Genomic DNA, 11,444 nt, shown 5'->3' with positions numbered 1-11,444 from the left:
TGGATTAATCAAGTTTGGTTAGGGGCAGAACAGTATAGAGATTCAATTTATCACCCAAGCCTATTTAAAATGTAATTACATCACAGGCGTTGATAGATTTGAACAAGGCACAAAGGTTTTTAGATGTTTCAAATTAGCAGAGCCCTGACACCATGGCTTCATTCACTCTGTTTAAACTGGTGACAGCAGTGATGTCCTTGCCAGGCCTGTTTCCTGACAGCTTTGGAGGAATAAAGAATTATTTCCAACAGGTTTCTGAAAGAGAAATAATTGAAAATATTACTCTGTTTTACTAGTGTGTATGACCAATAAGAAATTGACTTTATTTAGTTCCATTTGGATGGCGGGACTATACTCGGATCACTATTTGTGTAAATGTAATCATGAATTAACATGAACATTGGACTGGGAATAAACACAACAGCTTTTAAAATCTTTCATGAAATAAGGTTCAAAACAATAGAATGAGCATGTCGCCATGTCATCCTTCAGTCCTTCACTCTTGATATTACATATTCTTTAAAGGAGGTGGTTGTAATTTAGAAACAGAATATGCGCATTGTTGCACACATTTTGTCATTTGAAATGTTTCGCTGAATTTTCAAAAGGACATCCCTCTGCAGAAAAACAGTGTATAAAAGCAAACATGTAGCAACATGGGGAATCTTCAAAACTTCAGTCCTGATTCCTGATATTATTTTGAGAATAGTTAGATGAGTACCTGACAAACTCTCTTTGTACTGGTTCATCATAGCATTATTACTGATGCTGCAGAACTCTCCACGTTCACTTCCTTTCTCTGCAGGATTTATGCAGACCTTTATCCTTCATGGAGGCAAGAAAGAAAGAAAAAAAATATAAAAAGAGTTACAACTGATTTCTGGATGACTCACAATTATCTCACAGGCTGTGTGATTGGAGTGAAGAGGTTCCTGAAATAGTTTAAAGATGAGTTTATAAGCATAAGGTTGTGTATTCAAATCTGTGACCTGCTGAGATAATTTCGGCTGGAAAAATGAGAGCAAAATGCCCTCATCATACACTCATCTCCTATCAAAGTGCTATTAAGTAGTGTATTTAACACCAGAAGGACTTTGATAGCAGGTAAAGCAGGAACTTTGTCTTGGTCGTGGACTTTGGTTACACTGGGCAGACGCGGGTGAGAAATGGTATAATTAATTCTGTTAAAAAAACAGTGCTCGGAAACAGGATAGTGGTTAAAGCAATCATGCGGCACTGTGGTGGTGGTGTGTGCAGTGGTGTGTGCAGCACTGTCACCTCACAGCAAGAGGGTTTTAGGTTCAAATCTGTCTGGCCCCTGCTGTGTGGGTTTTCTCTGGGTATTCCGGGTTAGGTTAACATTAAGTCAACCCTGTGATTGAGTTGCAACCAGTCCAGGGTGTACCCCGCCTACCCAGTTTGGGTTAAAATAAATTTACTTATGTGAACTTATATATGTGAATGTGAGTTAAAATAGGTCAACATTTACCTTCAGTTTCACACTCATCTTATGGTCCTGTACTTGTCTTGCAGTTGTTTTATCCAATCACCACACCATCCTCCTCCATGTGTGGACTTTCTTGATCGTTTTCTATGTCACTTGACATTTGTGCCTAAAATGATTGAAAACAGCTTAATGTGGACCTCATTTAATGACACGTGCAAAAAAAAAAATACTCTACGGTGACCAGCAAAATCACTTAAGACATTGGTGTGTAATTCATTGCATTTGGTGAGACCAGGCTGACTGCGCCCTGTCTTTTTTAGTAATTGATACATCCATTATAGTTATGTAGCATTACATTGCTGTTGCAAAATAGTGTGTGAATGTCATTTTTAGGAGATCTACACATTCCTTCACTGACAAGTTTCCTCAGAGAAGTTGGCAGGGTAGGCCTGAAAAACTTCCTCTCCCTGTAATCTCATGTGTTTAATAACTTCTGCATCCAGTTTATGCATATTATGACACTGAGGCCCCTGTGTGTGAATCGGAAATCTGGTTTGATGAAGTATTATTTTGTGTTTTGAAGTCAATATTATTATTTAACAGTGCAGCTAATATCGCGTCTCATTCTCTAACCTGGTTTGTACAGGTTAAACAGTGCAGAACAGAAGAGTGGTTTGTGTTGTGTCTGAACATGTGAAGGAGTGTGTTTCTTTCACGTGCACAGACAAAACATGTTAAATCTCTGTGACGCTCCCTCCGTCCCTCTCCATCCCTTTTAGGGTCTGGCTCATTAACACAATGCTGAATTCAGACTTAATGCTCTAATGTGTTAAGATGGAAATCCTGTATTCATCTGTCACAATCAGCTATCCAGTTGCTGAGATGCAGCAGTGTGATAATGGTAGCCAAACTCCTCTGTTAGCTTCCAGCCAAATGGGCTGAGCCTGCTGCTGGCAGACAAACTGCAGACAGATAATATTCTTATTATGTACACATTCCCACTGCGGAATGAGTAGATTAATGTTGGTGCATGTGTGCCGTTATTGTTGCATTAATTATTCATTGGCTATTTTTACTTCTCTGTGAATATCCTTTTTTAACCCCCTAGGATCTCGTATTTTTCTTGGAGAAGACATGCACTGCATGTCCACTGCATGCTGAGTGATGGCGAACACACAATGAGTCATCACTGGCAGCAAAGCCACACAAGTCGAAGCCTGCCGACTTCTATCGACCAATTACTCACCGGGTCATCGCCGTGTGAGCAAGCCAACTGAGTTGTCAGCAGTGCCACTGAGCAGGCTGTACTGTGCTCTGTGGCTGGGATTGAATGTGGATGAGAAAGCGGGGAGGGTTGAGGGGTCCATTTCATTGTGCCAGGCTGACAGACCGCTGGACAGTTCGGCAGCCAGGCAGTGAACATCAGCGTTCCAGCCCCTGTTCCACAGCAGCGGCAGGTCACTTCCAGGACCTTGAGAAAATAAGGGAGTCAGACTCCATTTGTTTTCTGTCTCTGTTCCTCGGGGAATCAAAGGGGAAGACATTTCCAGCCGTCCCGCCTGACTGGGTCCGACTCACTTAAGAGGTCCGTTTTCGCCTTGCTCCCTCCAAGCTTTGTTCACACATCCAGCAGACATGGCATGTGGGACAGTTGTGGTTTAACTTGGCCAGAATACCAGGAGGAGCAGGGGAGTGGAAGAAGCAGTGTTGGCTGGCAGTGAGGCAGCTGAGACGACAAGCAGAACTGTGGAGAAATGAGAGAAGCATTATGAAGGCCAAAAACCCAGAAATGGGCTCTTCCTTTTTCAGAAGACAGGCAAACTGACTGTATGAGTGCATTTGGGATGCGTTTGCATTTGTGCACTTATTGTTATGGTAGATACCACAAATATTTTCTGCTGAGTGTTTGGGCATTGAATGTGGTGAGTCTCCAAAAATTATCAGTGACTATTTCTTGTAAATTTCTTCTATGATCACAACCAAAAACGCCAGACAACAGACAGCAAGACAGCAACAGCTAAAAAAACGAAATAGTCGGTGTGACATCTTAACTTTAGAGTCGCTAGTGAAACAGGTGTACAAATAACAATGTGGTTTCTGTCTCCATTTCAACACATTAACAACGACAGGACAAACCAGGCGAGTATGGGCAGCTTTGAAATGTAAAGGCTCCAAAATGAAACGTCCATCATTTTTACAAATACGACACCTGCTCTCAAAGAATGACTGCTGTCATGTAAGTCAGGCCTCCTTCAGACTTTACCCTTTCTTTGAAAGAAATATGCTTCCCACATGCTCTGGAGCTGTGGAGGGTTTTCTCAAATCAATGTGCCTGTCAAAGTGAAAAGTTTCTTTTTGTGTCCTGTACATATTGTTAACATCACATCTTTAAAGACGAGGTCTAAATTAAACAGGCAGTATAGGATATCTTTAAAGTCCCAGACACACCAATCTAACATCAAAGGGCTGGCAGCAGCGAAGGCCGACTGTTGTGTCACCTCACGTCGCCTGCGCTTGGCCAGAAAATTGCATTTGAGTACATCACAAACACGGGCAGTAATGACCTTTTCATGATGATTTCATGATCATTGCACTGTTTTTAAAAGTTCAAATCCAACTCCACTATTTACTGATTACTAGCAGATGGGTTGCAGGTGGGTGAAACAGCATCTTCCCATCCAGAGACATACTGCACATACAAGGCACAGAGCTTAACTTCACTGATTATTTAAATCTCCTGACACTCTGACAGGATCGGTCAGGATCTAATGTTTATTAATGTTCTGTGTTCTTTGTGACAAACACAGACTAGGTTCATACAGCAAAATTGTTTGGAGTAAAGCACCTGTCCTCATGATAAATCCTGAGCACCATCTAAGAGAGCTGTCTAAAAACAGCTTTCAATTTACCTGTGTATTTACCTATGTCCCACAATGTTTGCTGCAGTGACATTATTGCAGTGCATGGGAATATTGCTCAAAGCAGCCTCTCTAAACATTTCAGTAAATCATTAAAGAAAACACACATCAATACAACACACAATAAAGACATCACCTGGAAAGCTTGCCCTGCTCAACATAATTTAAAAGGCCATATAGCCTGCAGGTACTAGTACTGGTGAAGTGAAATGGAGTGAAAGGTGCAGGTCTCTATATTGGAGGAAATAATCCAGGTTAGGTGGGTGGATCTGCACACATGCAAAATCAGATGAACATGCAACATTAATCCAGACACACAGTGGATGCACTTGCAGATTTGCATATCGTACATGAACTGACTATTGGCTTTGACACAGGTACGCGCTCTTCCAGTGCCCTTCTAGTTATCTAGTGTGAAGCTTGATGAACTTAATCATCTGGTCAAAGTTATTAGACATTGATCTGGGCTACCTATTTGAATGCTAATGGTTACATTTAGGAGACTATTTCCAATGATGCTGACTGGATAATAATTTGTCCATTTTCACAATGAATGCACTTTGTAAACAGAGAGAGAGACAGTCAGTGATCGACAGAAAGGGGTCTGTGGACAGTTTGAATAGTTTGACAGCTTGTATTTGAAATCCCATAAATAAAATAATGTACAATTTAATCTTGGCTAACACTTTATAACAAGGCCACAAATCATATACTTAAGAATGCATATTAATTAATGTATGAGTCATGGTGATTTAATGCATGAATCAATGCAGGACGTATTATGAATTCCTGTTGCTTACCATTAATAAAAGATCAAGTCATTATGACTTTATGTAATTTGTTCACACCTAACAGATCATCAGTTAGGGAAACTTACTTCAACTGTTTCTTCATACATTAACTGAAATGCGTTAAGTCAGTTGGATTTCGGTAACATAAAGGTGAGAAGAGGCAGTGTTCAGTTTTCAAAGAGGCTGAGTAAATGCATATTATTATTATTTATTTTAAATCATTATTATTATTATTGTTAAATTAAATTATTATTTTTGTATTTGTCTGTGTACTCAATAAGATTATACAGTGTTTTAGCCTACGTGCAGCTCCATCGGAGAATTTAAGCATCAAAGCCTCTCAAACCCCTGGGAGATCATACCACCAGCAATTTACTTCATGTTACAACTGTGTTATGCTTGGGGGTTAACATTAATTTAACACGTATTTCTCCTTCTTTCTCCCAGCAACTGTACAACTGTATATTTGTTACATCTATTTAAAGGTTTCTAATTTATAGATGTGGCCTCATGCTGGGGGTTTTTTGTTTGTTTTTTAACAAGTGAAGAATGTCTTCTTTTTTATTGTCAATCTCATTGTTTTTTTGTACTAGAGATCAAACAATTAATTAACGTCCAAATTTAAATATTAAATGTTTTATTACACCTCCAGATCAAACAACTAGGAGTCTAATCATGGAGGGCTGTTTGAGAGGATAATTTTGCAGGTTACAAAATAAAGCAGTGACCTGGTTCTCTCTCGCCTAGCATCTTCAGTTGCCTGGCATCTGATGCTTCTGTATACTTACATCGCAGCAGGTGTCACCCAACATTCCACCACTGTTCCCTGCAATTAGCCCCCTGTGCACTGAAGTGCATGTTTGCAACATACAGCCTCTGTCAGTAGATATTTCATCAAGTAATAGCCTGTCAGTCTAAAAATGTCTAAAAATTATTACTTGACTCTGTGTTTCTTTCTACTTTGGGAGAACTGATCTCTTCTCTGTTTTATCTCCACCAACCAGTCAGTGTTTGTAGATTCCTTTCTGAAAGTGCGAAGAAGGAAAAATTTTGTAAATAAGAAAGGAGCCTGATAAGACGGTCCATCATTAGCCTTGATTATATCAGCCACTGATCAATTATCCAGTGCAGGTGCACTATGTGTGCAGTAATGTTCACAAAATGAGCCTGACTAGAAGCAAATGGAATAAGAACAAATAGAAATTACGGCTTGGAAATGAAAAAGTCGTGACCTTATTCATTCAGATATGACATGACTTCTTGTTAATAAGTGAAATTAGAATCTAATAGAGGCTTGTCACAGTGTTTTCAGAAAGTAACTACAGAAGATAGTCTACATGCCACCCTGTTGGAGGAGCAACAGCAATATGAAAGACTAATATAACATTGCCTGTTCTCTCATGACTGCATACAATCTTCAGTATTCAAATAATAAACATCATGATTCTTTCAGGGTGAAGAAAATATGCTCCTATTTGTAGCCAAGCTAGCAAGCGTGGCTTTTCAGATGGCAATTTTAGCCTTTCAGTTTGCAAAAACATTTGTGAAATGTTTTAATTTTAATTTTAATTTCAGATACTTTGTTTTACATCCAAATACCTTTATTCACAGACATTCCCATCATCCACAGCTGTATGTGATAATAAACAAATGTTAGTGTGGTAACATGCTGAGCTAACATGGTAAACATGGAAACCATACACCAACTAAATATGATCAAGCTGGGATTGTCACTGGGGGCACGTCAACATTTAGATATTAGGATATAGCTAACTGTTCTTGCATGCACCAACACACAGCCAATATGTCATGGTAGACTCTTGTTTACAGTGCATGTACTATTCATTTCAGACTAAAGTGGTCATCATCCCTTTTTTATTGGCTGGGACTTTCAAGGATTACTGCCCCTCTCTCTCAGGAAGAGAAAAAGATTTATTCCTGTCACATCTCAGAGGATGTGACAGGTCCACACAACTAATGTGACAAGGCCACATTAGTTTTGTGGCAATAATCTGTTCAATACACCAAGTCCATATCCAAGCCAACCAATAATGATAAAGATGTATGGTGAGGGCACTTGGTGAGGGCAAACATGTTGCTGGACACAGTTCCAGACCTCAAGGTGTCACTGTCACCAGACGAGAGCATTAATATTTGATGATACAATATCTGCATATGGCTGTGGTACATAGCATGACTGTGATATTGTTAAGGTTAGGGAAAGATTATAGCTATGGCAAATAAACTATGGTTAAGGTGCAGTTTGGGTTAGGTAGCTGAAACAAACAGTAACAATTGGAGAAAGAGCATAATACAGTTACAAGTACAAGTACAAACATGTGGTGCTGAATCATCTCATAAAAAAATAAATACTGAGCTTATAGGTTAGAGCAACCACTTTAAGTAACAAATCAACTCACCTCCCTAACCTGTCCCTGCCATAACAGAAATCTATACATTACAGATTGAACAACACATACTTTTCCATTGCACACATTTCAATTTCCAGCTTGAGGTTTAACATAATACTGCCAATTTGTGGGAACGCAATTATATTTTTAGGGAAAAAAAGGACTAAATCCTAAACACCTTTCCCATAAACCCTGTTTTGTGTAAAAAGATGCTGTTTCCTCATTTGCACTACAGTGCCCATCCAAGAGAAATGCTTGTTCAGCAAGAAGACGAGGCAGCAATTGGAGTGTGACATGCAGACAAGCAGACAAGGTGTAATCCATAGATAAACACTGACAAGAAGCAGGCAAACGGGAAGCCTGAAAGAGTAAAAGATGGCTGTACCTACAATACACAGTGCTGGCAAGCCAACTCAAACAAGCCAGCTAGAGGCTGCTACCACAGCTCTATTTACATTATATTTTACATTCACTGTTTGACTGACACTGAGGATATCTAGCAAGGATAGAGAGTTGAGAGCATGTGCCATAGCAACAAACGCAATGCTTTATTATATGGATTATTATACATTAAACAGATAGATAGAAGTCAATCACATATTTGCAGGGCAGAATCGGATTGTCTTATGGAAACCAGGTGAAAAGTCACTATGAACAATAATGAATTAATAAACCATTCAGTTGCTCTCTGTCTGCCTCTCCCAATGTCTGTCTTTCTCTCTGTCCATGAAAAACAAAAATTTTATTTATTTATTTATTTATTTTGTCGAGACTTTAAATAACTGATTTTTTTCCCCCAAGACAGCAGCCATTTTCATTCTGCACTAGCTGTGACTCTGACTGGATAAGCTAATCAGCTCTCGCCTCAGGGATTACATTCCTTATCATATCTCTGCCACCAGTCAGGTTAAGCATGCTGCCACATTGTAACTCTTTTTAATAAAGCTCCATTTTAAATCAAGATTTGGGTAAAGCCACCCACTCAGTTAATTGGTTTCTATTATATTAGGAGGGATTGTATGGCAGCCAACTCAGTAGGACTGGCTTGGGCTAAAGTGCGTGCAGCACTGCTGACTCACACATGGAAACCTCACAACTCCAATTTGCACCATCATTGAAAAGTACTTGGAAGTTACTTTAATGCACATCTGATAAGTGCATGGAGAGTGCAGAGGGTTTGGTTTTTCTGAATGTCATTACTTGGGTCATGGTGACTGTGTCGATGGATGTTATCAGCTCAGCTGCTAATATCCAGCACAGAGGATTGCAGTACTATCTGTGCCATCTGTTTAAGGGAGACAATAGTTTTAAGTCCTCAACAAGTTGTTCTGCAAGGCCAGGCTTTAGGGAAAGCAGATGTTAATGAAGGAAATGAGGGAATCGGCTAATAGATACATGTTTCAAAAACAGCTCATCTAATTTCAACACAAGATGACTTGAAAGTATATTAAAAGAAAATTATTCTGAAGGCCAGAAGAGCCTACACACACACACACACACACACACACACACACACACAGTGTTTCCATCACATTTGGGGACATTTCATGGACTTACATTCATTTCCTAATCCTAACTCCAACCTCAGCTTAACCTTAAAGCAAGTCTTCACCCTAATATTTAATAATTTGCATTGCAGGGATTGCATTTTGTCCCCACAACTACAGGAATATGCATCCACACACACACACACATAAACACATTTTAGAGACAAAAATCTTAAGATAACTGAAATGACCAAATAAGCTTCAAGTGAGAGACTTTGAGGTACAGAGGCACAGCTGGCTATATGATTCCAAGGAACATATTAGACATTCTGATTGCAGTGGGAAGACATTAGTCCCTGCTTCTTTTACCCAAACGTTTATATTTTCTCATATTCCAATTCTGAGTTTCTATCAGCTACCATCTTGCAAAAAAAGACTTCAACTTGCTTGTTGGGTCATTTGAATCTCTCCTGTTTGCATATCAAACTACGCAGTACTTTCAGTCTGTCGAGCACTGGCTTTGCAGACACTGAAGGACACAAGGACATCATTTTCATGAAATCTCTGTTGTTCATACTATTGATGACATTGCGTCAGTAATAGAAATTCAAAATACAGTAACTGCACAATGTAATTACTTTTCTACATAGTAGTTTTCATTGTTTGTGGTGGAGTCCAACAGTTCTGTGCTGGACTCAAATTGCCTTCAAGTGCAAGTGGGATTTCACAGGAAATGAACCATGGAACAGTTACCAGTTACTATAATTTTATCTCGTCATTATCAACCTGTTCCTTGTTCTCACTCTCACTAGTATCTGAGCTATGTTAAATTACTGCCAATGCAAATCAAACATGTCCCACTGCAGCAGTTTCACATTAAAATCATTCAATTGGCAAAACAAGTACATTAGCATAACACACCCAAATCTCAAACTGAGCTGGCAGAGGTTGGGTTGCATTTTGGGTAATGTAGGCACCAGGTTTTGACAAGGAAGAAGATGTCGATTAAAAAAGCTAACATCTTTGATTTTTGCACTTTTTTTCAACCGTTTATCACGGGCAAAACATTACTGAATCAGTGGAGCACTCTTGGAAAAATTTTGCTTCGAGGAAGATCAAGCATTGTGTGTGTCCATGAATATGGAAATGCAGGTGTCTTTTTCTTAAAACAGCAACAAAGACAGTAGAGTAGAGTAATATTTGTTCGGCAAAATGGTCTAACCATTTTGTTGCTGATATCCAGTTACATGTATGTACTGTAGAGCTGGCTTTAGCTGGTCTTGATGACCAGCTGCATGTGGTTACATAGCACCATCCAGAACATGAATTCTCAAAGTATGAGTGTAAAAGCTGTAGCAAGTGTCATGTAGAGAACCAAGTTTTGCATCTACTGCATGCAGTGACTTACTTGATTATGCTGTTCCTCTGAGAAGTGAGGTGGGAGGAATAATCCAAAATTAAGAAGCTCCTACACAAATTAAAAGAGGCCTGTCGCTGAATGCTCACTGAATAATTTCCAATGGTTAGACAAGAAGAATGGCAACAAAATAAAAATCTTTAATATCAGCTTTACCTTCTTAGATGAGACACAGCAAGAGCACTCTTTCTCTGCAGTGCTACTTTTTCCACAACAATAACCCTTTAGTAGGAAATCAGTGGAAAAGTGCAAGCACAAGAGCTTGGTGGGTTTCAAGCAACCTTATTGTGCCTTACTGTACTCCAATGAAGTGGTGTGAGGAGGCTGAACTCAATGGCTCTCAGGAAATGAGAGATCTGCCTACCTGTGATTGGTCACCTTCACCTCTTTCTCACAACGTTCAGTGTCCCTCAAGGGGATTAGTTGCCTTGAAGGACATGCTAATACAAGCAGGCATTCACCACAACCGTCCAGCTAAATATCCGGATATCATCCAGACTGACAGTGGACAGGGTCAGTGTGACTGATGGTACGATAATAGCAGCTACAGCGTTAGTGAGCATTCAACATTTCAGACTTCTTTCAGCCTTAATATGGATTTATCTTTTAAGTTGTTGCGTGACCTGTTTGCAGATGCTTCCTCATGACTTTTCAAAAATGTAACCATCAGCTATAGCTCCCTTGTTTAAATTGGCTCATAGCGCCACCCTCTGTTGTGGAGGGCAAAGTACACAGGACAGTTCTGAGAAAATCCCGAGCACAGAAACAGAATGTGATATTTTTTGTTGTGTTCCATTTGTTTCTGAACCATGATGTGTTTGCAATATGTTGTGTTTGTTTGACGGGTAATACATTAGGCTTAAAACTTATGGTTCCTCTTTAGTCAATATAACAGGATTAATACTTTCTCTTATCCTCCTTAATAAATGAATGAGAGACAGAAATACAGACAAAGTGAGAGCCAATACACCTT

At 39.4% G+C, this 11,444-nt stretch overlaps 1 long non-coding RNA gene across 1 annotated transcript; it reads right to left on the bottom strand.

Moving 5' to 3' along the window:
• Nucleotides 1–316: 316 nt before the first annotated feature.
• On the bottom strand, nucleotides 317–11,105 carry LOC124056622. Its single transcript, XR_006843020.1, has 4 exons — nucleotides 10,836–11,105; nucleotides 2,694–3,191; nucleotides 1,490–1,613; nucleotides 317–825 (listed from the first exon to the last, which is right to left on the bottom strand). It is a non-coding gene; the product is annotated as an uncharacterized LOC124056622 (long non-coding RNA).
• Between the last annotated feature and the right edge of the window lie 339 nt (nucleotides 11,106–11,444).

This window comes from Scatophagus argus, chromosome 1 (assembly GCF_020382885.2).
Source record: "Scatophagus argus isolate fScaArg1 chromosome 1, fScaArg1.pri, whole genome shotgun sequence".
NCBI classification, from domain to species: Eukaryota; Metazoa; Chordata; class Actinopteri; family Scatophagidae; genus Scatophagus; species Scatophagus argus.
Note: the sequence above shows the minus strand (reverse complement) of the source record. Positions and strands in the feature narration are given on the sequence as shown.